The sequence below is a fragment of the Microcebus murinus genome, chromosome X (assembly GCF_040939455.1).
Source record: "Microcebus murinus isolate Inina chromosome X, M.murinus_Inina_mat1.0, whole genome shotgun sequence".
In the NCBI taxonomy this organism is placed as follows: Eukaryota; Metazoa; Chordata; class Mammalia; order Primates; family Cheirogaleidae; genus Microcebus; species Microcebus murinus.
In genome coordinates, this window is record NC_134136.1 from 39,730,130 (window position 1) to 39,745,848 (window position 15,719).

At 38.6% G+C, this 15,719-nt stretch overlaps 1 protein-coding gene across 1 annotated transcript in view; it reads right to left on the bottom strand.

Moving 5' to 3' along the window:
- TRPC5 (transient receptor potential cation channel subfamily C member 5) overlaps positions 1-14,684 on the bottom strand; it is a 202,977-nt gene extending 188,293 nt beyond the window's left edge. Inside the window, exon 1 of the mRNA XM_020284961.2 lies at positions 14,561-14,684. The gene's annotated coding sequence lies outside the window, so the exon portion shown is untranslated. The remainder of the gene's footprint in view (positions 1-14,560) is intronic.
- Between the last annotated feature and the right edge of the window lie 1,035 nt (positions 14,685-15,719).

Here is a 15,719-nt window from a genome sequence, read left to right on the forward strand (position 1 = left end):
ACACTGAGAGCCTCCGGTGTGCCTAGCCCTCTTCTAGTAACTGGGGGGAGGGGGGGATATGAAAGAACAGCTCCCTGCTCATTAAAGGCTGGAAGTCTCAGAGAAGGTTTCATGGAGGTAGTGGTAGCTCTTAAGCTAATCCTTGGAGGATGAATTAAATATGAAAATGTGAGGGCAGTCTAGACACTGGAGAGCCCAAGAACAAAAGTGGTGAGACTGATTATGGCCTAGTTGGGAGATGGGTTAGAGGTGAGCAAGAGGCCTAATGTTTTCAGGCTGTAATAAAATATAGGGATTAGAGGTGAGCTAACATTCCAAGGCAATAGCTTATAACCTCAGTTTCCCCATCTGAAAAATGGTGTTGAACATGTGCTGCCCGTTTGCCACTTAACAGGCTACCATGGAAGAAAAGTCTGGATGTCTTTTCAGATGGTGTCATTGGTGGTGCTGGGTTAAGCATTATTGCTACAGGAAGATCTGCAGCCACTTTGGGAAGGCACAGCTGTGGGGAAAACAGAAGAAACATCTATCTCGAGGAAAGGTGAGAACGAAGGGAACTAGCTCAGTCGGTACCCTATTATGTGCCAGGCATTTTGCCAGGAGCTGAGGCAATGAAGGATATAAAAATAATTATTATAATTTTGAATACTTAATATGTCCCAGGCACCATGCCAGATACTGAGGTGGCACTATTACTACTACTACCTCTAATAGTAATAACAATGAAGGCAACAGGCAGTACCATTTGCTGAATTCTCACCATGTGCCAGATGCATTGGTTAAAGTAGAGAAGAGAGATGACTGTAAAATCGTGATAATTTGAGACTCGAAGTAAGTATAATCGGATGATACGTAGCCAATTCAAAGTCTAGTTTTACTTTTCATGTCTTGCATTTAAAATTAATCTGGTCTATTTCATTTCCAGTGGGCTGTGTTATGAGAGACATCATAGTATTCCTCTGTAGGAAAAAAAAAAATATTTCCAGAGGTTTACTTGAGATTGTACTATTAGAGAGTCACTCTTTTGCTCTAAGGCACTACATCTCTACAACTACCAGTGGAAGGAAAAATAAATCATGCAGCTAGCCTAGTAATGTCTTAACATAAATTCTTTCATGGGGAAAGTTACTGTGATCTTGGAAGTAAAGAGATGTCTGGTTAGGAGGATAAGGGATACGTGATGGAGGGTAAAGGAGAGATCTGGTGTAACAGCCTTGGAAATCTCTGTTAAGTAGCCATGCCCGCTCTATGCTACACATTAAGAATGATGCAAATATGGGTTCCCTGCATTGCCTATTGACAATGCAGGCTCATATAGATGTCTAATGCCTTGCCTAGTTCCCTGCCCTCTTCTGATCCCCAGAGCTGGAGCCACTTGACCCTCACTTACAGCTTTAGCCTCAGCCTCACGCCAGGCCCTGAGACCAATCCTTTCTCCATATGATTGCTGTTAGACCTACCCTGCTATTATTCCAAAAGTAAGTAAATAATGATAGAGTTTCTGGCATCTCTTGAGGATGTATTATTGGGAAGATTTCTTCCCATCACCCTTTACCATTATACTTGGCAGATGCACTCATCTGCTATTAACCTAAGCCAAGCCTTGAGATATATTCTTCACTGAAGGAAACAGAACCAGCCAGTATTTCGTGCCATTCTGCCTGTGAACCCTACTCCCAATGTTGTACCCCCAAGCATGAAAGATTAAGGATGGTCTAACAGGCTGCCTCAGAGGGCTTATCATGTTCTCTCTTTTCTTTGCTGCTGGCCAGAGGAGTTTGTCTAATAGGATCTGTGACATTTGTGGGCTTAAATGATGCGATTTAAAGAGCTGAATCGATGGGCTTGGCAGAAGGCCAGAGCACAAAGTGGCTTTGGCAAATCCCAGCCCAGATTGCTGCCCAGCACAGGACTTCATCTGTGAGGAGGAAAGGCTGGGTTTCTACCTAGCTACAAAAAATAGTGCCTTCAAAGGGACCTGGTATTTGTGCATGGCTTGCACTGTGTGCCATGAAGATTGTAGCTTAAATGGCAAAACGTTGGTGACCTCTCACTACTATCCAAACTCATCTGTCCAATTCTCCATCTCTTCAGGGTCCTTTTAAGGCAAGTAAATTCAATATGATAAATTTGTACAATCTAAGTGTGAATGATAGATAACACATTCTGACCACAGAGGAGGTCTACAGAATAAAAAATTTTACACTGTAACAGAAGCTGGTGATAATGGCTCAGTGGCTTAATGCCCTATTTCTTCTAGAAAAAAATTACATTTGAACAGGGACCTTGAATGCCCAGTCCAAAGAGTGACTATAGTGGAAATTTGATGTACAAAAGCACAGGAGTAGGTTGGTCAGAGGAAGGTTTTTAGGGTGTTGATTTTGAGAGCATTTTGGCTCTTTTCAGATTACCACTTTGAGAACTTCCTGATTTTAATGTAGTAACACTAGTCTTTCCCTGAAAGGTCCAGATCTTGAACTTCCTGTAAGGAACTCCAAAGGTCATCTAGAATAACCCCCAGGCCAATAAAAGTCCCCTTGACAATATCCTTGTTAAGTGATTTTTCAGTTAATGAGCACCTCTACTAATGGGAAACTTATCTTTTCCTCATCTGCATGGTGAACACTAATTTTCACCTAATGTTTCTCCATGTTCGGCTGAAAACACCTGCCTACAACTTTTATCCCCTGGCCCAAGTTCTACTCTTCAGAGCAGCATCAGGCAAAGCTCTTTTTTTTTTTCCACATGACAATCTGCAAATGTTTGATGTCAGCAATCATGTTTCCCTCTGCCCAAGTATTCCCTTCTCTAGAATGAACATTCTCATTTTCTTCAATTGTTCTTCTTATCAGATAGTTTTCAGATTTTGGGGCATCCTAGTGGTCTGTTTCTAGTTACACTATACTTTGTTTCTCTTAAAGTATGATGCTTAGAAGTGAACACAGTGCTCTAGAATGATCAGGCCAACACTTAGTACACTGTGGCTGTTTTTTTTTTTTTTATTCATTCATTCATTTAAAAATTCTTTGTTGACGTCATGATCCTATAACATCTTATTTCCAGAGGTACTTTAAACAGTCCTGTATAGTGATATATTTGTAGTATTTTGTTTTTCATGTGTATAACTCTTATCAATCCAATAATTTCATTAATTTACAAATGATAAATTAATATTTAGAACTTATCATGTGCCAGATACTCTGTATGCTAAGTATTTCATATATATTATTTAATCCTTATTATTTAATAGATAGTTACCATTATTACCTCCCACCTTACAGATAAGGTACCTGAAGCACAGAAGAGATTAAGTAAATGTTTGAGGCCACACAGCTAGTAAGTAGTGGAAATGGGATTGGAACCAAGCTTCTGACTCTAGAGTCTACCTTCTTAACTACTAAATGAAGGTAGATTCCTTTGTATTCTCCATAAATCTTATAATAGTGCCAGTAATAGTAGATATTTAGTGTTTCAATTCAATAAGTACTTTCTATGCACCTACTATTTGTTAGGCCCAGAGCACTTGGTAGTAGGGAACACAAATATCCATATATCAATGACATTTCTCTGGCCTTCAAGCAAAAGGAAGAGGGACAGAAATGTAAATAAGTTAAATATAACATAGTGTGATAGAAATTCTAATCTATAGTAGGGACACAAAGAAATGTTCGACTCTAGGCCAGGCGCAGTGGCTCATACCTATGATCCTAGCACTCTGGGAGGCTGAGGTGGGTGGATCGTTTGAGCTCAGGAGTTCAAGACCAGCCTGAGCAAGAGTGAGACCCCATCTCTACCAAAAATAGAAAAAATTAGCTGGGCATGGTGGCGTATGCCTGTAGTTTTAGCTACTCAGGAGGCTGAGGCAGGAGGATTGCTTGAGCCCAGGAGTTTGAGGCTGCTGTGAGCTATGATGATTCCATTGTACTGTAGCTAGGGCAACAGACTGAGACTCTGTTTTTTTAAAAAAATCTATTTCAGCCATGACAATAATTCCAAAAATTCTGAATAAAATATTAGCAAATTGAAACCAGTAATATATTTGAAGAATAATACACTATGGCCAAGTGGAATTTATCCTAAGAAAGCAATCATGATTCAATATGAGGAAATCCTCAATACGATTCAGTGAATGAGTCAACAACTGAAAGGAAAGAAAACATGATTCTATCAATAGATGAAAAAAAAGATTTGATATAATTCAGCACCCATTTCTTTTTTTTTTTAATTTAGGCATATTATGGGGGTACAGATTTTAAGGTTTCAATAAATGCCCATTCCCCTCTCTCCCCACAAGTCTGAGTCTCCAGCATGACCATCCCCCAGATCAGCACCCATTTCTTTAAATAAACTAAGTAAATTTGTAATAGAATAAATAATCTATGCACAAAAAGACTAATATCATAATAAATATCATATTAAATTGTGAAATACTAGACCGATTGCCATCAAAATCAAGAAGATAGATATGCTACTATCACTACTATTTCATTTTAATGTTCTCTGTAATAAGAAAACATGAAAATATTATAAATATTTGAATAGAGATAAAGTTACCTTTATATGCAGATAATATACTTGTATAATAAAATACCGAAGAAACTTTGCAAAAATCTATTAGAACTAAGGACTTTGGCGAGGTGATAGAATGCATGAAAAATATACAAATATGGTTTTTTAAAAATTTATATCAGCAATCATCACTCAGAAATTGAAATGGAAAAATTCAAATTTATAACAATGATAACATCTTAAGACACCTAGGAATAAGTTTAAATAGAAAGGAACAGTATTCCTGTAAAAGACATTATTGAAGGGAATAAAACAAGACCAAAGGGAATAGGGAAGCACATTCTGTTACTCAATAGGTAGACTCAATCTAATAAAAATATAATTTCTTCTCATGTTAAGATATAAACAACAAAAAGGTTTTATATGGAACTGTACAAAAAATTAAAGTTTAAATGGAAGGATAAATGTGTGAATAATTCCATGAAAATTTTGATTTCAAAAAAGGATGACACCAAAAAATGTACAGTAGGGACCTCCCAAAACCCATCCCTCCACTAAAGTATTGATTAACCTGGCAAAAACCACCATAATCAACTTTTTCTGGAACTCTGGAATCTAATTTTTAAAACTTACAATAAGCAGGGTAGTGTTTAATGAAGAAAGAAGCTAGTAAATTTTGGTACAAGTTTTGTGGCATTTTTACTAAACTACCTACCATCCCCCACTTGGAGGCAGCAATGGGGAGGGGCAGCCCACATTCTCAGTGTAGCTTGTTGGTGCTGGAGGGGGACATGTGGACCTTGTTCTCCAAGAAATGTCATTACATGTTTTGACTTGCCAATACACAGGTATTGAATTAATTGCATGAACAAGAGGAATTGGATTAGAGGATTATCTTTGTTTTGTCCTCCCTTGAAATGTTCTCAGAGTTAGAGTAGCCTCCCCAGCAGTGTTTGCCAAATGCTGAACTACATATTTGAACAGGTAGAAGAAAGAATTAGTGAACTTGAAGACATAGCAATTGAAAGTATCAAGTCTGAGGAGGAGAAAGTAAAAAAGAATGAAGAGAAATGAACAGTGCCTCAGAGATATTTGAGACACCATGTGTACCAACAGATTCATAATGGGGGTTCTGGAATAATAAGAGAAAAAGAAAGAGGCACAATGTATATTTGAAGAAATGATGTCCAAAACCTTCCAACGTTTGACAAAATATATGAATCTACACATCCCAGAAGCTCAAAGAACTTCAAGAAGAAAACAATCAAAGAGATCCACACATTATAATCAAGCTGTCAAAAGCCAAAGAGGAAGAGAGAATATTGAAGGCAGTGAAGGAAGTGACTTGTCACATATAAGGGATCCTCCAGGCCGGGCGCGGTGGCTCACGCCTGTAATCCTAGCACTCTGGGAGGCCGAGGAGGGCGGATTGCTCGAGCTCAGGAGTTCGAAACCAGCCTGAGCAAAAGCAAGACCTCGTCTCTACTAAAAATAGAAAGAAATTAATTGGCCAACTAATATATATAGAAAAAATTAGCCGGGCATGGTGGCACATGCTTGTAGTCCTAGCTACTCGGGAGACTGAGGCAGAAGGATCGCTTGAGCCCAGGAGTTTGAGGTTGCTGTGAGCTAGGCTGATGCCACGGCACTCACTCTAGTCTGGGCAACAAAGCAAGACTCTGTCTCAAAAAAACAAAAAACAAAAAAACCCCAAGGGATCCTCCATAAAATTAACATCCAATTTTTCTCCAGAAACCATGGAGATTAGAATGTAGTAGATAATATATTTAAAGTGCTAAAAGAAAAAAAAAATGTCTGTCAACCAAAAGTTCTTCATCCTGCAAAACTATACTTCAAAAATGAAGGCAAAATTAAGACATTCTTAGATAAACAAAAACTGAGGGAGTTTGTTGCTTACCGATCTGCCTAATAAGAAATGCTAATGGGAGTCATTCAGACTAGATGGCAATTTGAAGCCATATGAAGACATAAAGAACACTGGTAAATGTAATTGCATAACTAAATGTGAAATCCAGTATTATGGTACTTTTAGTTAGTAAGACCTATTTTTTTCTATATGATTTAAAAGACAAATGCATAAAACAAAAATTATGAATCTATGTTAGTGGACACATAAAATATAAAAAGTCATGACAATAATACCATAAAGGGGCAGGGAGAAGGAGCTGCATAGAAACAGTTTTTTCTATTGTTGAAGCTATGTTGTTTTTAATTCAAACTAGTTTTCTATAAATTTAAGATGTTAATTTTAACCCTCAGGGTAATCACTAAGAATAAAATAACTAAAAAAAATACAGAAAAAAAACAAGTGAATCAAAATCACACACTACAAAAAGGTCAACTAAACACAAAAAAGGCAGTAATGAAGGAATTGAGGAACAAAAAATGTATAAGACATATAGAGAACAAATAGCAAAATGGCAAATGTAAGTCCAGTAATTACAATTTGAAGGATTTGAGTGAGGGCAATGGGACATAATCTTGTCACATTTGGATATGTTGGTGTTTGAAGTTGTTTGTTGGGAGCATCAAGAGGAGATATCCATTCAGTATCTCGAGCTCAGTTCTGAGAGCTAGAGATACAGAATTGGGAGTCATCAGCATATTAATCAAAGTTTTTGAACCCTGACTGCACATTAAATATGGTTTTAAAATATACCCATGTCTGGGTCACCCATCCTCCCTCCCTCCCATTTGGCATTTTAAAATTGCTCTCCAGGTGAATCTAACATGTAGTCAGAATTGAGTTCCATCATTATAAGTGGTAACTGGAGCTGTCAGGAATGGATGTGATCATTAGGGAGCGTGCAAAGAAATCAGGGAAACTAGAGAGGAAATTTTTAGGATGGAAAAGGGTGTAGATCTCCACTGCCCAGTACAGTAGCCACTAGCCACATGTGGCTATTCAAATTTAAATAAATGAAAATGAAATAAAATAAATTGCATTCCTCAATTGTACAAGCCACATTTTAAGCACTTAATAACCACATGGCTATCGTATGGGATAGTACAGAACATGTTCATCATTGCAAAAAGTTTTATTGGACAGTGCTGGATGATCCAAATGTCTCTTCTACCTCTAAAATGTCTATAATACAAGAGGCTCTTTCAATTTTAGGGCAAAAATATGCAGTATCTATGTTAAAATTTGGTACTTTCATTTGCATAATGTATTTTCTTGGCTACGGACATGTGGTGTTTTTATTTTTGTGAGCTCTTTTTTCCTACTTCTCTCTCATGTCCAGGGGAGTTTTGTAGAACCACTAGCAGCTGGATTAAATCAATACTTTTCATTTTCACTAGGGTGAAGACATGAGCAAAAAGTATATATTTGTCTCCCTCAAGTCACTCAGCTGTGTGGGGGAGTTTAAATCTGTTGCTCAACATTCATTATCACTTTGTCTGCATGATGTTCCTTGAAGTAGTCAAGGGAAAAGCAGAATGGAACACACTGATTACAGCAAATAATAGGCAGTGTAATTGGTTAAAAGTCTTGCATCTGATTACTACTCTTGGGGTGGCTTTCATCCCAGATCCCACAGGCCATAAGAAAGGAGTCTGTCCCTTTTCTGTTGCCCCTTCACTTTGGAATCTAAAGTGACAATGTTCACATAGGAACTTATTGGCCAAACCTTCTTAAATAGGGTACAGGGCCTTCTTAAAATATTTCTTTTTATGAAGTCAGAGAATCTGGGTGAAGGGTACATGGGAGTTTTTTGTACTGTTTTTGCAACTTTTCTATGTCTCTGAAATTATTTCAAAATAAAAATTACAAAAAATTACTAAAACCAGCAAATTAATATAATACATACGAAACCAAACAATATAGCTTAAAATAAAGAAATCTTTCCAGTCTTTTTCATCCATGCATTTTTTTTTTTTTTTGAGACAGAGTCTTGCTTTGTTGCCCAGGCTAGAGTGAGTGCCATGGTGTCAGCCTGGCTCACAGCAACCTCAAATTCCTGGGCTCAAGCATTCCTGCTTCCTCAGCCTCCCAAGTAGCTGGGACTACAGGCATGCGCCACCATGCCCGGCTAATTTTTTCTATATATATTAGTTGGCCAATTAATTCCTTTCTATTTATAGTAGAGACGGGGTCTCACTCTTGCTCAGGCTGGTTTTGAACTCCTGACCTCAAGCAATCCACCCGCCTTGGCCTCCCAGAGTGCTAGGATTACAGGCGTGAGCCACTGCGCCCGGCCCACCATCCATGCATTTTTAAATGAGCTCATCCTTAATGTACATTTTTTCTATCACTTTTCTTTACTTAATATTTTGTAGAATTTCCCACACACAATTATCTGTAATAACACTCTTTGAATTTCCTGCCCTTCCTACCATCAATTTCTCTTCTGGGGAAGAAGCTCTGCCAGGTGAGATGGAAACAGTATGCTTCATACCATCGTATGTTAAAATATCATGTTAAATGACTACATAATATTTCATTGGGTCAGGTCAAGTATACTACAATATACTTAACTAGTCTTTGGTTTGGGAACATGTAAGGTTTCTTTCATTTATCTCCATTGTTGTAAATGAAGCTAAGATAGTTATTTCTGTACATAAAGATCTTTATATATATTCAGTTATTTACTTAGTATAGCTTCCCCAAAGTCAAATTACTGGGTCAAAAACTGGGAGCATTTTTATTTATTTATTTATTTTTTGTAGAAAAATGCTGTTTATTTTGAGCATCTGGGTGCAGATGGGTGGAGGCCGGAAAAGCCCTCCACCTCGGGAGCATTTTTATTTATTTATTAATTTATTTTTTTTGAGACAGAGTCTCACTTTGTTGCCCAGGCTAAAGTGAGTGCCATGGCGTCAGCCTCGCTTACAGCAACCTCAAACTTCTGGGCTCAAGCAATCCTGCTGCCTCAGCCTCCTGAGTAGCTGGGACTACAGGCATGCACCACCATGCCCGGCTAATTTTTTCTATATATATTAGTTGGCCAATTAATTTCTTTCTATTTATAGTAGAGACAGGGTCTCGCTCTTGCTCAGGCTGTTTTTGAACTCCTGACCTCGAGCAGTCCTCCCGCCTCAGCCTCCCAGAGTGCTAGGATTACAGGCGTGAGCCACCGTGCCCATCCCATTTTTAAAGCTCTCAATATATACTGCTGAACTTCTTTCTGAAATTGTTTTATTAATTTACCAGAAGCTTTCTGATAGGAAAGAACATATATCAGAAATCCCAGGAAACAGAAGTGAGTCTCAGTTTTTTCATCTACAATGTATGAGTGATAATCCAAAGTCCCTTTCCACTCATATATTATAAGATTCTCTGATTCTATAACAAATGGATAATATGTCATGAATGACACACACACGATGTTCTGACCGATATTGCTTTCATCTTGTGAGAAAGAAAGATTGGAGAACTCTTCAACTGATGGCCAGGCACTTCCCATAGTCACAGAGAATCATCAAAGGCTATACAGGCATACTTCATTTTATTGTGCTTCAAAGAGATTGTGGTTTTTTTGTTTTTTTTTACAAATTGAAAGTTTATGGCAACTCTATGTCAAGCAAGTCTATCTGTACCATTTTTTCCAACAGCATGTGCTCACTCATGTTTCTGTGCCACATTTTGGTAATTCTCACAATACCTCAAACTTTTCCATTATTATTATATCTGTTAGGGTGATCTGTGGTCAGTGATCTTTGATGTTACTATGGTAATTGTTTTGGGATGCTATGAACCATGCTCATATAAGATAGCAACTTAGTTGATAGTGTGTGTGCTCTGACTGCTCCCCATATCCCTCTCTCTGCTCAGACCTTCTTATTCTTTGAGACATAACAATATTGAAATCAGCCCTTCAATGGCCTCTAAGTGTTCAAGTGAAAGGAAGAGTTGTACATCTTGTACTTTAAGTCAAAAGCTAAATAAAAATGATTAAACTTAGTGAGGAAGACATGTCGAAAGCTGAGACAGGCTGAAAGCTAGGCCTCTTGCACCAGTTAGCCAAGTTGTGAATGCAAAGGAAAAGTTCCTGGAGGAAATTAAAAGTGCTACTCCAGTGAACACACAAATGATATGAAAGCCAAACAGCCTTATTGCTTATATGGAGAAAGTTTAAGTAGTCTGGATAGACGATCAAACTAGCCAAAATATTAACGTTCCCTTAAGCCAGAGTCTAATCCAGAATAAGGCCCCGACTCTCTTAAATTCTATGAAGGCTGAGAGAGATGAGGAAGCTGCAGAAGAAAAGTTGAAAGCTAGCAGAGGTTGGTTCATGAGATTTAAGGAAAGCAGCTGTCTCCATAACATAAAAGTGCAGGGTGAAGCAGCAAGTGCTAATGGAGAAGCTGTAGCAAGTTATTCAGAAGATCTAGCTAAGATCATTGATAAAGGTGGCTACATGAAGCAAGAGATTTTCAATGTAGACAAAAGAGCCTTAAATTGAAAGAAGATGCCATCTAGGACTTTCATAGCTGGAGAGGGAAAGTCCGTGCTTGGCTCCAAAGCTTCAAACGACAGGCTGTTTCTCTTGTTAGGGGCTAATGCAGCTAGTGACTTTAAGTTGAAGCCAATGCTCATTTACCATTTTGAAAATTCTAGAGCCCTTAAGAATTATGCTAAATCTACTGTGCCTGTGCTCTACCAAGGAAAAACAAAGCCTGGATGACAGTGCATCTGCTTATAGTGTGATTGACTAAATATTTTAAGCCCACTGTTGAGGCCTGCTGCTCAGAAAATAAGATTCCTGTCAAAATATTACTACTCATTGTCAATTTGCCTGATCACCCAAGAGCTCTGATGGAGATATACGAGGAGATTAATGTTGATTTCACGCCTGGTAATACAACATCCATTCTGCAGCCTGTGGATCAAGGAGTAATACCAACTTTTTTTTTTTTTTAGTCTTTATTCTAGATAAACCCAAGGAATCAACTTTTAAGTCTTATGATTTAAGAAATAGATTTTGTAAGGCTATAGCTGTCATAGATAGTGATTCCTCTGATAGATCTAGACAAAGTAAATCGAACACCTCCTGGAAAGGAGTCATCATTCTAGATACTGTTAAGAATGTGACTCATGGGAGGAGGTCAAAATATCAACATTAACAGGATTTTGGAAGAAGTTCATTCCAACCCTCATGGATGACTTTGAGGGGTTCAAGACTTCAGTGGAGAAAGTCACTGCAGATGTGATATGAATAGGAAGATAACTAGAATTAGAAGTGGAGCCTGAAGATGTGACTGAATTGCTACAATCTTGTGATCAGACTTGAATGGGTAAGGAGTTGCTTCTTATGGAAGAACAGAAAAAGTGGTTTCTTATTTTTTTGGGTTTTTTTGAGACAGAGTCTCACTTTGTTGCCAGGTTAAAGTGAGTGCCGTGGCGTCAGCCTAGCTCACAGCAACCTCAAACTCCTGGGCTCAAGCAATCCTCCTGCCTCAGCCTCCCAAGTAGCTGGGACTACAGGCATGTGCCACCATGCCTGGCTAGTTTTTTCTATATATATATATTTTTTTTTTAGTTGGTCAATTAATTTCTTTCTATTTTTTTTAGTAGAGATGGGGTCTTACTCTTGCTCAGCCTGGTTTCAAACTCCTGACCTTGAGCAATCCTCCTGCCTCGGCATTCCAAAGTGCTAGGATTACAGACATGAGCCACTAAGCCCGGCCCAGAAAAAGTGGTTTCTCAAGGTGGAAACTACTTCTGATGAAGATGCTGTGAACATTGTTGAAATGACACCAAAAAATTAGAATATTATATAAACTTAGCTGACAAAGCAGTGGCAGAGTTTGAGAGGACTGGCTCCAATTTTGAAAGAAGTTCTGATGTGGATAAAATGCTATCAAACAGTATCATATGCTACAGAGAAATCTTTCATGAAAGGAAAAATCCATTGATGAGGCAAACTTCATTGTTGTCTTATTTTAAGAAATTGCCATGGTCACCTCTACCTTCAGCAGCCACCACCCTGATCAGTCAGCAGCCATCAACATTGAGGCAAAACCCTCCACCAGCAAAATCATTATGAGTTGCTGAAGGCTGAAATGATCATTAGCAATTTTTAGCAATAAAGTAATTTTAGTTGAGGTATGCAAATTGTATTTGTAGACATAATGTGATTGCACACTTAACAGACTACAGTATAGTGTAAACATAACTTTTATATACACTGGGAAGCCAAAACATTTGTGTGAGTTGCTTTATTGCAATATTTGCTTTATTGCTGTGGTCTGGAACCAAACCACAGTATCTCCATAGTATGACCATATAAGTGAGCATTTGCCCATCCCTCTGCTTCAGAGCAGGACATTGTTAAGTGGGTTACACATTTTACCTGTTAATTTTTCCCATAAGGATACCAATGTCTTGAGCATAGCTGGAACTAAATAAAATTGTAAAGATTAAGATTAGCTGGAGGCCAGGCGCGGTGGCTCACGCCTGTAATCCTAGCATTCTGGGAGGCCAAGGAGGGAGGATTGCTCAAGGTCAGGAGTTCAAAAACAGCCTGAGCAAGACCGAGACCCCGTCTCTACTATAAATAGAAAGAAATTAATTGGCCAACTAATATATATAGAAAAAATTAGCCGGGCATGGTGGCGCATGCCTGTAGTCCCAGCTACTTGGGAGGCTGAGGCAGAAGGACTACTTGAGCCCAGGATTTTGAGGTTGCTGTGAGCTAGGCTGATGCCAGGCACTCTAGCCTGGGCAACAAGGCGAGACTCTGTCTCAAAAAAAAAAAAAAAAGATTAGCTGGAGTTATTGGGGGATGGTTAGGAAAGGTATGTGGAAGGAGCAGAATCTGAACTGCAGTTTAAAGACTAGGTAGGATTTAAATAAGCAGTTGTAGGAGTTGGGAGAATATCTTTGTTCTATGTGGAGTTATATGTTATATGTGGGGTGGGGGTGGAAGTCAAGTGCGGGAATTGGCACTGTCTTGGGAAGGGCAGTATTTGGAAAGAGGGGTAAGAATATGGGAGTAGGTGAGCTGGGCCCACTTGTTGGAGGATATTGAGCATCTGGTTGAGAAGCTAGGACATGAGCTTACAGGCATTGGAGAGCCACTCTAGGTTCTTAAAGAAGTGATCAAGAAAACCATATGTTAAATGTGACTCCTATAGCTGTACCAATGGAAAATTAGATAGGAGAGAATGGGACTTTTGTCTTAAGTTAATGGAATCCCACCTAGAATGCTGGCAGTCAGAATGGAGAAGAGGGAAATTTTAGAGTTATTTCAAAGGAAGAAACAAATAGGACTTGGTAATGCATAGACTATATGCCACGCGTCCTCAAACTACAGCCGGCGGGCCACATGCAGGTGTTTTTGCCCATTTGTTTTTTTACTTCAAAATAAGATATGTGCAGTGTGCATAGGAATTTGTTCATAGTTTTTTTTTTTAAACTATAGTCCGTCCCTCCAACGGTCTGAGGGACAGTGAACTGGTCCCCTGTTTAAAAAGTTTGAGGACCCCTGCATATGCAATGAGGCATAAGGCGAACCTTAAAATGATATTCAAGTTTAAACCTTGGTGACTGGAAGAATAGTAGTGCTGCTATCTGTGAGGCTGAGAAAAGCAATTCACTAAGCCAGTTACTAGGGCCCTGATATTTCCAGGATAAACTGAGTTCCTGTCAAACAGACTTTATTTCTTCATGCTTCTGTTATTTTTCAAGGATGCGTATTTCACCTTTTTGGTCTTTATTTGACAGTGGCTCTTAACAGTTTAACTTTGTTTTTCTGTCCTAGAGGCTTTTGCCAAGTAATGATCTTAAATGCTTAAATGCACTGAAGAAGTTCTGCTGAGCATTCCCTTATATTGCAATCACCTTCAGTGTGGCTGTTTTGTGACTTTCTCATCTTGCATATTGGGTTCTCCAAAACGAGGTCACCCTTTTTGTTACCCAGAGAGTTTTACTTTTGTACAAGGTCATGTTTCCTGCAATGTTGGTTAATTTTCCACCTCCTTGCCTGCCCTGATATACAACATTAGGACTTAAAATGTTACGATAGTACAGCTTCAAAAGAGAAAAAAATTGTCAGGGGACTTATGTTGAAATAATGGTACATACCTCTATTTGTAAAATGGTGCAGTTTAAAGAACAGTGTCCTGGGAATTAGGAGATCTGGATTCTAGTCCCAGCTCTGCCACTGACTTGAGGCATGAACTCAGGCAAGTCACATTATGCCCATTTCCTGTTCTGCAAAATGAGGGGGATAAACAAGGTGATTGCTAAGATCAATGCCCGCCCTAAAATCAAATATTTATTAACAAAATAAATGTTTGCGAAGCATTAGCAACATTTATAGTACTTAGAGACCACTGGGCTAGATATAGCACCAAGTCAAGGGCACATTTATCAGTTAGCCATTTGTTTACTCCAAGAAGACAGGCAAACAGGATGATTCAGGGTTAAAGAAATGAAGTGTGAGACCCAGTTATCAGTTTAGAATTTTTTTTATAGATGAAACAAACTAGATAATCCAGATAGAATCTCCATTCCCTTTGACAACTGGAGCAAATCTGGCATCGTAAGCCTGTACTCCAAAGGTAGACTGGAACAAGATGCAAAGATGGAGTTGCTCTGATTTTTGAGGTCTGTCACTGTAGCCTCTTGAGCACTGATTCCCAGAAATAGCAATCATGCTGCTCTGAGCCATCTTAATGAATCACTGTGATCATGTGATTTCCATCATAAGGGTAACTACCCAAGATCTTTCCTCTAATGGAGACTCTGTCTGAGGAGTATGTTGTTAGAAGAGAGGATTTTCTTCCACTGTGTTCCTTCCAAGAATTAAGACTATTCCTAGGGTATCTTTATTGCCTATTATTGATCTTTTATGGCTCTGTTATCCATAACTGAACCTCAATACTTCTCATATCTGGATAATAGATAACCTGGAAGTCAGAATGTAAATCCTGTAAAATATTGCTACAAGTTTAATTCAATTTCTTTAAGCATTTCTATCTAGTTCCCCAATATGCACTGAGCCCCATGTAAATAGAGGGGCATGCTAACACATACAGAAGCTTTGCTCCACAATTCTTTCATCTCCTGACACAACTGAAGCCCCTTTCTCTCATGCTGTCTATTTTCCCAGCTTTCCATCCTATCCATACCTTGCTCTCTGAATTAAATGCTGGTGTGAACTGATTTCTGCAAATTTTGTAATCTCTTTTCAGTTTTCTGCCTCTCAAACTGCCTCAGATTACAATTGCCCTGTCTTGCA